Source organism: Chenopodium album, chromosome 5 (genome assembly GCF_948465745.1).
Source record: "Chenopodium album chromosome 5, dcCheAlbu1.1, whole genome shotgun sequence".
Taxonomy (NCBI): domain Eukaryota; kingdom Viridiplantae; phylum Streptophyta; class Magnoliopsida; order Caryophyllales; family Amaranthaceae; genus Chenopodium; species Chenopodium album.
Genome location: NC_137838.1, coordinates 11,248,178 through 11,259,921, shown reverse-complemented (window position 1 = coordinate 11,259,921; position 11,744 = coordinate 11,248,178).

Genomic DNA, 11,744 nt, shown 5'->3' with positions numbered 1-11,744 from the left:
ATTTGGGATCCTCTATTCCTATTTTTACTTCTTCTTTACTTCTCCTTTCACTGATTAAAAGACTTCCTATCGATAAACCTTTAACACGTTATCAACACCAGTTTCCAGTCAGGTATATTTATACCTACTTATAAAAATTTATAACAAATAATACTATCTACTTCTAAATGTTTCGAGGAGTATGCTCTATAGTTGCCCATATTTGAGATCCTCTATACCAGAAACTCAAACATTTACTGTATTATATATATATACCTCAAAAACAACGGTGAAAGTTCTCTTACTTGTGAATTCATTTTTATCATCTCTTGTTTTATTCATGTTGATGTTTCTTTGTTTGATTCATGTTGATATTACATACTCATTTTACGTAAATTTTTTAGTTATTGTAATTGCCTATTAGAAACTTTGCATGCATATTATTAACTAGATTAACAAAAAGATGCAGCATTTTATACTTATTATTTTTCTTACTTTTACATACTTTTTGTGTTTATTTCCGTTTTCGAACTCATGATCTTTTATAGATATTAGGGTTCTCGGACCACTATGGTTTGCATTCCCAGTGTGATAACCTTTTACAATTATAAATATATATATGGACCATAATTTTATGCCAGTACATTAGACTATTATATGATATTTTTACAGTTGTACAGAACAGTAACGGATAAACCTACCTCTATAAAAGGCGGATTTTTCCCCGATTTCACCATAAGTCCCTTATCCCTTCCCACTTTTTATCCAAAAATCACCTAAAAATTTTATCACCCCCTTCTTCTCCGATATGTTCCACGACGACGGCAACCAGAACACCCAAAACACCCACAACTTCACCTTTGAAGAAGATTTAAAGAAGATAAAACAATATTTCCTTCTAATTACGGCGCTTGTAGTTTTATTAGTAGCAATATTAATTTTTGTCATTATGTATAAGTAAAAATCACTTATTTTGTCGTTTTAGTATATTAAAAGCTTGTTTTTGTTTTATTATGTTTGTTTGTTGTTATTAATCATCATTGTATAATATTATCGTTATCATTATAATTATTGTTACTACTGTTATTGTTGTCGTTTTTGCAACTAACATGATTAATTTTTGCCTAATCATATAATTACTCACAATAATAAACCAAGGGGGAGAAAAGACTACATTATTTATGGTTTATTATTATTAAATTTAATTATCACGTGTTTTATTGACCTAATTATAAATATGTAAGAACTAAACATGTGAGTTGTACATATAATTTGCCATTATAAACTAATTATCATGTAATTTGTTGTAGCTAAAATGGGAGACCTTATGAAAAGACAATTTAACATCTTAGATTTATCTGGAAAGAAATTTCTGGAATGGAAAGTGGATGCAATGATGAATTTGAAAGCTCAAGGCTTGGAGCATACCGTTAAAGAAAATAAAAGTCCCTCTAGTCAAACAACTTATGCTACCTCTTCTGCAATGACGGTTGAAAAACCTATCACTGAACAAGATAAGGCAAAAGCCTTAGTGTTGTTAAGGCATCATTTACATGAAGGCCTTAAAACTGAGTACATGATGGTTGAAGATCCCAAAGAATTATGGGATTGTCTTAATGAAAGATTCGGACACCACAAAAGGGTGCTCCTTCCTAAGGCACTATTTGACTGGACGAATTTACGGTTCCAGGATTTCAAATCTGTAATTGATTATAATTCAACCATACATGAGATAGTGTCTATATTGAGATATTGTGATCATCCAGTTACGGATGAACAGATGATTGAAAAAACATTCACTACCTTTCATGCAAGTAACATACTGTTGCAAGAACAATATCGTGAAAGAGGTTTCAAAAAGTTTAATGAATTAATGAGTGTATTGCTTGTTGCGGAACAAAATAGTGAAATTCTGTTGAAAATTCATAACCTGAGGCCAACTGGGTCTTTGGCTACTCATCATGAGGCAAATGCAACAAATTCTTATCCACCCGAGTCAAATGCTACACGAAGAGGTGGGCGTGGAAATTACAATGGCCGTGGAAATTATCGCGGACGCAGCCGTGGTCGTGGTAGAAACAATTTTCAAAGAAACAGTAATTTCAAAAATTTTGAAAAACAAAAGGGACAGTCGTCTGGAAGCCACAAACAAACCCCTTCGAAAGGAAAAGACACATGTTACAGATGTGGCATGACTTGACATTGGGGACGTACTTGTCGTACGGCCAAACATTTGGTAGACCTTTACCATGCTTCTGTAAAAGGCAAAGAGAAAAATGCAGAAGCAAATTATGTTAGCGAGGAAAATGCTCCTTGTCCCAGCCTTGATGTGTCTGATTATTTCATGGATAATGCTGAAATTGGAAATGATTTCATTCTTGGAGAAAACACTAATGCTTAGGTTTCCCATCTACTAATGTAACATATATTATGTTTTAATGTATTTTCTTTATGTCCTGTATTTTAAATTTCTAGTCATGTACTTTTAATCTCTATCATCAATAAAAGTTTGTATGATATTATTCTAAACTAATCTCAAATTTATTTTATGAAGATATGGATCTGCATGAAGTTAGTTCCGAATATCAATGCCTTTTGGACAGTGGAACAATACATACTATCTTAAAGGATAGAAAATATTTTTCACAACTAAAGTTGTTTCAAGCAAATGTAAACACCATTTCCGGGTCAGCTAAATTAATTGAAGGATCTGGAAAGGCTTGTATAATGCTTCCAAATGGAACAAAATTAATAATAAATAATGCTTTATATTCGAGTAAATCTCGAAGAAATCTCATAAGCTTTAAAGATGTACGCCAAAATGGCTATCACCTAGAAACAATGACGACAGATCAAAGGGAGTATATATGCCTCACGGCAGAAAAACATGGCAAGAAACATATATATGAGAAATTGCCAGCATATTCTTCGGGGTTATATCGTATAAACATACGACCTGTGGAAATCAATATGGTATCTAACCAGAAGTTAGATAACAAACATTTGATTATTTTATGGCATGATCGTTTGGGACATCCAGCAACTGGGATGATGCAAAGAATAATAGCACATTCAGTTGGACATTCAATAAGAAATGTCAAAATTCCCCGATCAAATGAATTAACTTGCTCTGCATGTTCACTTGGCAAATTAATAATAAGGCCATCTATGAACAAAATTGCTACTGAATCTCCAAAATTCTTGGAAAGAATTCAGGGAGATATATGCGGGCCAATTAATCCAACATGTGGACCATTTCGATATTTCATGGTTTTAGTTGATGCTTCTACACGATGGTCACATGTTAGTCTACTTTCAAGTAGAAATGTTGCCTTTGCAAAATTACTTGCACAAATCATCAAATTAAGAGCACAATTCCCAGATCATACAATAAAGAAAATAAGACTTGACAATGTTGGAGAATTTACATCCCAAACATTTAATGATTATTGTATGTCAATTGGAATTGATGTTGAACACCCAGTAGCTCATGTTCATACACAAAATGGTCTAGCTGAATCACTAATTAAGAGATTACAATTGATTGCAAGGCCATTATTAATGAGGTCAAAATTGCCATCATCTGCTTGGGGACATGTTATAATACATGCAGCAACAATAATTAGATTGAGACCTACAACTTATCATAAATTCTCACCACTACAACTTGTTTGTGGTCGAGAACCAAGTATCTGATAGGGTAAAGTCGTATCCCCAAATCAAAAGTAATTCCTAAATCCTCTAACTAATGTAGATATGGAAGTAGGGTCGAATCCACAGAGAAACGAGTCTTTCTATTCCTAATTAACTAATATAATCTAGATTATGAAGTAACCAATATATAAATTTGAATATAAAGCTAAACTACGAAGATTAAGAATAGGGAGAAAACAATATATAAAAGGATCTAGGGTATAGGTTCACCAATAAATAATATTCCAGGGTAGAATATAATAATCATTCATCAATGCATACATTAATCAGATTATAAAGGGCTTTCGCTACGTATTATAATCACACAATTAATTTACCAGTATTAAATCTCATCTTTCGAATCTCGACTTAACCATTTATAAATTAACCTGCCTATTAAAACTAGACCTAAACAACAATTCTCATCTGACGAATCTCAAATCAATATTGTCAAACTCATGCATAAAAGATCAGGCCTAATCTAGTCACAGAGCATTAAATCAATCAATAGGAAATTAATCTAGCATTGATAATTAACAACAATAAATTACCCCTTCATATTATTTATGGATCCCCATAAACCCTAGAAAGAAAACTACTCACGCATAATAAAAACTAAACTAATCAAAGCAATAAAGCAAGACATGATCAAAGGAATAAAATAAACAACTAAGATTAAGAGAAGAGAAATAGTTACCAAACAAATCTGTAATTAAGAATGGATTAAGCACAAAAGTATAAGAGAGAGAAAATCTAAGAAAACAATTAAGAGAGTAAAGAAAAGAGTAAAAGAGATAGATCCTAAAATCGTTTTACGGAGGAGTATTTATACTCCGTACAAATCCTAAACTAAAACAAACTAAAACGACGCTAATCGTCTCCTAACAATAACACGCGCCCGATCGGGCGCGCCTTTTTGCTCTTCAATACGCTTCTCGCGCCCGGGCGGGCGCGTCACCGGGCGCCGACCTTTGCTTCTCCCGCCCGGCCGGGCGCCAGCCTTTTTGGTCGGGCGGCTCTCTTGGGCCACTATTTGGACTATGATTGGGCTCCGATTCTCCGGGCCAATCTGGGTTTCCTCCTCGGGTCTTAATTACTCGGTCCAAATGCCCCGGTATCACACATACCGAGCCCTTAATCACCGGTTCGATGGCTCTAACCGGCCCTGGGCTATAAACTCTGGTCGTGCTTCTCCAATGCTCGTGATTGCTCCAAAATATCTCGGGAAAATACTCCAAAAGTGTAAATCCTTGCAAAAGTCAACCAAATATACGAAAACACTAGAAAACACCAATTAGTAATAAAAGTGGCTCTAAAGAGCCAAAAACACTACTAATTATGACCAAGGGACGGGGGTAAAATACTATATAAAATAGACACATCAGTATCTCACATCTAAAAATCTTTGGTTGTGCTGTATATGTTCCCATTGCTCCACCCCAACGAACAAAAATGGGTCCACAAAGAAGACTGGGAATTTATGTCGAGTTTGAATCCCCCTTCTATAATTAAATATCTTGAACCATTGACTGGTGACTTATTTACGACTAGATTTGCGGACTGTCACTTTAATGAAACAGTATTCCCAGTCTTAGGGGGAGAGAAAGTGGACCCACGTGAGAAAGAAATAGAACTTATTTGGAATGCAACACAACTGTTGATGTTAGACCCACGAACAAATATGTGTGAACAAGAAGTCAAGAAAATTGTTCATTTACAAAGTGTTGCAAATCAATTGCCTGATGCATTTGTAGACACAAAGAAGGTGACAAAATCACATATACCAGCAGAAAATGCTCCTGCATGTATCGAAATTCCAACTGGTAATAAGGCCATAGAAAGTGAATCTCAAGCACGCAGAAAGCGTGGTAGACCACTTGGTTCAAAAGATTCTAAGCCAAGAAAATTGAAAAGATTGGATGGAATAGAAAATGAGACTAATGATGTTCCCTCGCCAGAAGGTCAAGAAAGACCAAATGTGGATGAAAGTAAAGAAAATGATGATAATTCAAAAGGGGACGAACAAGAAGACAACCCTACGGGAAATGAACAAGATGTTCAAAACATCGATAACAATGAGATTTCAATGAATTACGTCTCTACCAAGACTCAATGGAATAGGAAAGATGTTATCGTGGATGAAACATTTGCAAATTCCATCGCAATCGACATTGTGTCTGATGAAAATGATGTTGAACCAAGAACAGTAAAAGAATGTCGACGTAGGAGTGATTGGCCAAAGTGGAAGGAGGCGATGCTGGCTGAGTTAAAGTCACTTGAAAAACGAGAAGTTTTTGGAAATATAACCCTTACACCAGCAGGTGTAAAACCCGTTGGATACAAATGGGTATTTGTGAGAAAACGTAATGAGAAAAATGAAATAGTTAGATACAAGGCAAGACTTGTAGCCCAAGGTTTTCTCAAATTCCAGGGATTGATTATGAAGAAACATATTCTCTAGTGGTTGATGCAACCACATTAAGATTTCTGGTAAGTTTGACAGTCACAAAAGGACTGCAAATGCGATTAATGGATGTAGTGACTGCGTATTTGTATGGGTCACTCGATACGGACATTTACATGAAAGTCCCCGAAAGACTAAAACTACCAGAAAACCACAAGCCTAAACAATTGCTTTCCATAAAACTAAAAAGGTCACTTTATGGATTAAAACAATCTGGAAGGATGTGGTATAACCGTCTGAGTGAATACCTTATGAGAGAAGGATTCAAAAACAACCACATAAGGATTCAAAAACAACCAAGTTAGTCCCTGTGTTTTCATAAAGCGATCACAATCAGGATTCACTATCATTGCAGTTTATGTTGATGATTTAAATATCATCGGAACCCCAAATGAACTCGAGAAAACTGCAAAGTACTTGATGAAAGAATTTGAGATGAAAGACCTTGGGAAAACTAAATTTTGCCTTGGACTGCAAATTGAGCACTTGAGTCATGGTATTTTTGTCCATCAATCAAACTATACAGAAAGAGTTTTGAAAAGATTCTTCATGGACAAAGCAACTCCAACCAACTTCCCAATGATTGTTCGTTCTTTGAATATGAAAAATGATCCATTCAGACCCCGAGAAGAAAATGAAGAGATTTGGGTCCAAAAGTACCATACTTAAGTGCAATTGGAGCCTTAATGTACTTAGCTAACAATACTAGACCCGACATAGCTTTCTCTGTGAACCTGTTAGCCAGGCACAACAATGCACCAACATATAGGCATTGGAAGGGAGTTCGACACTTACTCCGGTACCTACGAGGGACACAAGACCTTGAGGTTTATATTACCAACCAAAACAAGATGCTGCTCTCATTGGGTATGCAGACGCTGGATACTTATCAGATCCTCAAAATGCCAAGTCACAAAATGGATATGTGTTCACTTATGGCGGCACTGAAATATCATGGAAATCAACAAAGCAGACATTGACCGCGACATCATCAAATCATGCATAGTTAATAGCTCTTTATGAAGCAGGACGAGAATGTGTATGGCTGAGGTCGATGATCGGTAATATCCAAAAGGAGTGTGGAATGAACGCAATAACAAAAAATCCAACCATCATCTTTGAAGACAATACAACATGTATCGCTCAAGTAACTGAAGGATATATTAAGGGAGATAAAACGAAACATATTGCCCCAAAACTGTTCTTCACACATGATCTGCAAAAGGACGAGGAAATAAATATCTAGCAAATTCAGTCTTGTGACAATCTTGCCGACCTGTTCACCAAATCACTTCCTTCGAAGAAATTTGAGCAGTTAGTTCACAAAATCGGAATGCGACATCTCTGTGAACTATGCTGAAATCAGGGGGAGTATTATATGTACTGCACTCTTTTTCCCTTCGATCAGGTTTTTATCCCACTGGGTTTTTCCTGACAAGGTTTTTAACGAGGCAGTATACCAAAACATATAATACACTATCGTTGTACTCTTTTTCCCTAGCTATGGTTTTTATCCCTTAGGGTTTTACCTAGCAAGGTTTTTGATGAGGCAACATATTCTTTTTCTGTATAATAAGTGACAGGGTAAAGTCGTATCCCCTAATCAAAAGTAAATACCTAAGTCCTCTAACTAAAGTAGATAGGGAAGTAGGGTCGAACTCCACAGGGAAACAAGTCTTTTTACTCCTAATTAATTATTATAATCTAAATTATCGAAGTAACCAATATTTTTGGGAATAAATTATATACTACGAAGAATAAGTTTAGGGAGAAAAACAATAATAAGAAGGCCTAGGGTCACAGGTTCACCAATAATTAATATTACGGGATAAAACATAATAATTAAATATTAACATTGCACAAATAACATGATTAATAGGCTCTCGCAATTTATTAATCAACATAGATCTAACAGGCTCTCGCAATTTACTAGATCTAAGTTCCTATTAAAAATAGCCTTTAATATTAAATTAACATATGCTCGATTCATCAATTCAATATTGCTAAACATTCACAATCAAATTACATCTGCTCGATTCATAATCTAATTGAAAAGAATTAAAACAATTCAATAAGAAATTATCATGCAATACCAATAATCAATAATAATAAATTATCCCTTCATATTAATTATGGATCCCCATAAACCCTAGAATTAAACTACTCAGACATAATCATAACTAAACTAATCAAATAAATAAAACAAAACATAATCAAAGAAGTAAATGAAATAGCTGAAATTAAAAGAGAAGAAATTGTTACCAAAAAGAATCTGGATTAATGAAAGTAATTAAGAACAAAAGTTGAGAGAGAATTTAAGAGAGAGAAATATCCTAAGTAGAGAGAGAAAATCTAAAAAAGAAGGTAAGTCCGTAATAATCATCCAAAAACGTACTTAAGCAACAAACTAAACAACTCCTAATTAGAAACTAAGTGCTCGTCTAACAAAGTCTTCCAGAAACACGCGCCCGATCGGGCTAGAGGCCGCCCGATCGGGCGCGCCTTTTTCCTCGCGCCTCTTCTCAGCAGCAACGCTCGATCGAGCTAAATGCTCACACGATCGGGCGCGCCTTAGGCCACGCACCAGCACCAAAGTTGCACGCCGCGCCTGATCGAGCTAATGCTTGCCCGATCGGGCCCTTGCTTCTCTTCGAGGCTTGGACTTCGATTGGGCTTGATTCCTCGGCCCAATCCGGATTTCCTCTTCGAGTCTTGAATACTCGGTCCAAATACCTCGGTATCCCGATTACCGAGCCCTTAATCACCGGCTCAATGACTCTAACCGGCCTTGGGCTTCAAAGATGATCGTGCTCTTCTAATTTCCGTAGTCGCTCCATGAAAAACCCGAGAAAATGCTCCAAAGGTGCAATTTCCTACAAAACTCAACAAAAACTTCGAAAACACTAGAAAACACCAATTAGCAATAAAAGTGGCTCAAAAGAGCCAAAAACACTACTAATTATGACCAAGGGACGGGGGTAAATTACTATATAAAATGGACATATCAATAAGTATGGGCATTGAAGGGGGAGTGTTAGAAGATAAATGTGAATGCCTATTATTTGATTTGATTTCACAATGTTCACACAAGTCCAAATACTTGTGAACTTGTATGTCATTATATGTAAAGCTCTTGGCTATATAAGCCATGTTGCCGGTGCAATACTACAATTTACTCATCCCATTTCTACTTCTTCTTTACTTCTCCTTTCACTGATTAAAAGACTTCCTATCGATAAGCCTTTAACAAAACAATTTTTTTTTTTTTTTTGAAATAAAAAATTATAAACAAATAAAAATTAGGGATGTTTGGCATTGTTTTTTGTTTTCACTTTCCTATTATTTTTTGGAAACAAAAAAACCAAAAACAGGAAACAAGAATAGGGTGTTCACATTTCTGTGGTTAATTTTCAAAATTATCATTATTTTAATAAGGTTACTAATTTTCAATTCATTATCTGACATTTATCATATGATTTAAAACACACAAAAAGCTGTACAAAACACAAAACCACAACGATACCAAATGAACCCTTAGTAAGTGATTTTTTTTTTAAAAGCAAATGATGTTTTTATTATATTTAACTAATAATAAATTTTTTCAATAAAAAATTTATACAATAATTTTAGCTTATGCATAGTCGAAGATATTGATGGTTAAAGATGCACATTGGAGATTGCGCAAATGCAAAGTGAGTCCAACTTTCAGGAATGGTGGGGAGTGTTTGAGATTAGTTTTTGAGTTTTAGATTTGCGATATTACAGAGTGTTAAAGTTGCTGAAATGGGATAATTAACAAGTTAACATAAGTGATAATGATGAAAACATTCTTATTACATACAACAATTTACAACTCAACACAGTAGATGACTAGTATTGTGAATCAAAATACAAGATTCTATACACGTGAGGAACTAGAAACGTTGAGGCGAGGGCTATAATTTGTTGGAAAGCTTCCAATAGCCTGTGAAGCTAGCTTTTCAAGATGTTTCCACTGATTCGTATGTTTTCGACATGTTTATTATAATGTGTGTGTATGTAAATTATTATTTACTACGTACTTAGGTTTCTAGCTCTTAGGCAATAAAAACCATTAAAGCATATCCACTATACAAGCTACAACCCTATAGCTCTTTGTGACACATAATACTTCCCAAACTTACAAGTGTTCTAGTTCAAACTACAACCCCCTCTTAAGATAGTCAAGACCTTGTGAATTTCATTTGTAGAAAAAAGGGAAAAGTGGCAAAAATACTGCAACCAATAGAGAATCCAACATATACAAGATACACAATTTATTGTCAAGTTACCACATAGAAATCTTGGAATGTGCTATGAAATGTGTGAAACTACATATCCATTTGGGGAAACACGTTCCTCTCCTAGCTATGATGTGTCACTCCACACTAGCAAGCAAGTGATTAGTATTTTGTTTTATTTGCCAGTTTGTCCTTTTGTTAAACCAATGTAAATACTCTTATAAATGGATGTGTATACAAACTTAATTACAATGTAAGTTTTTTCTCTAATAAAAGTATTGCTTGTTGTGATATGCTTGAAGTTATGCATGTAATACATTCATAGACATATGCTTGAACCAAGGGTTTGTTTGGAATTACTGTGGTTTTCTGTTTTTTTGTTTTTTGTTTTTTAAAAGTATATGATATATGCCCCATAATGAATCAAAAATTATTTCAACTTATTAAAATCATGATAATTTTGAAAACTGACAACAGAAAAGTGGAAACACCTTTTTCTTGTTTCCTGTTTTTGGTTTTTAAAAAAAAGCAGGAAACTGAAAATCAAAACTGATGCCAAACAAGCCCTAAGTTTTTCATTTATTTTTCAAAATTTTAGTTGAATTAAGTTTTTCCCCTCGTGTTTAACTACGATAAAGACATCCTTCATTCTAAGACATATTAGAAAGACGCCTTTAACTACAAACCTTTTACATTCCGAGAAGGATAAGTTTAATCTTAAAACTATATATATATATATATATATATATATATATATATATATATATATATATATATATATATATATATACTATTTTTAACTAGTACAAAGTGGTTACTCTATAAATCAAACTTATTAAACATGCCCTTAGTTGATTTTCAATCAGTTCTTTTTACTACTTGATTTTCACTAGTTTTATTTGTGTAAAGATAATTATAAGATTAGTTATCGAAAAATTAGCTAATAAATGCGATATTGGGTTAATGTCCACTAATAAACATACGTCCAATATGAAAGCATCACATGTCATTTTCAAAGGGATACAACTTTTTGTCAAGCCAATAAGTTTATATTTTTCGAGGTCAATAATTCTTTCCCGAGGTTTTACTTTTTAGTTAGAATGAGAGGAAAAGGCCCAAAACAAATAATGGAAAACAAGCTACATGTACAACCACCACCAATCAACCATTGAACCTCAACACCGCATACACAATCCAAGAGGTCAAACCACTTCACTAGCTCTTCTAAGAGAGTGCAATAAAGGTCTTCTAGAATAGCCAAAATGATGTCAAGCTTCGAAGAAGAAAAAGAAGATAGTGAATTCTAAAACAATTAACCAACCCTTTTATTAGGTTAAGAATGGGTATTA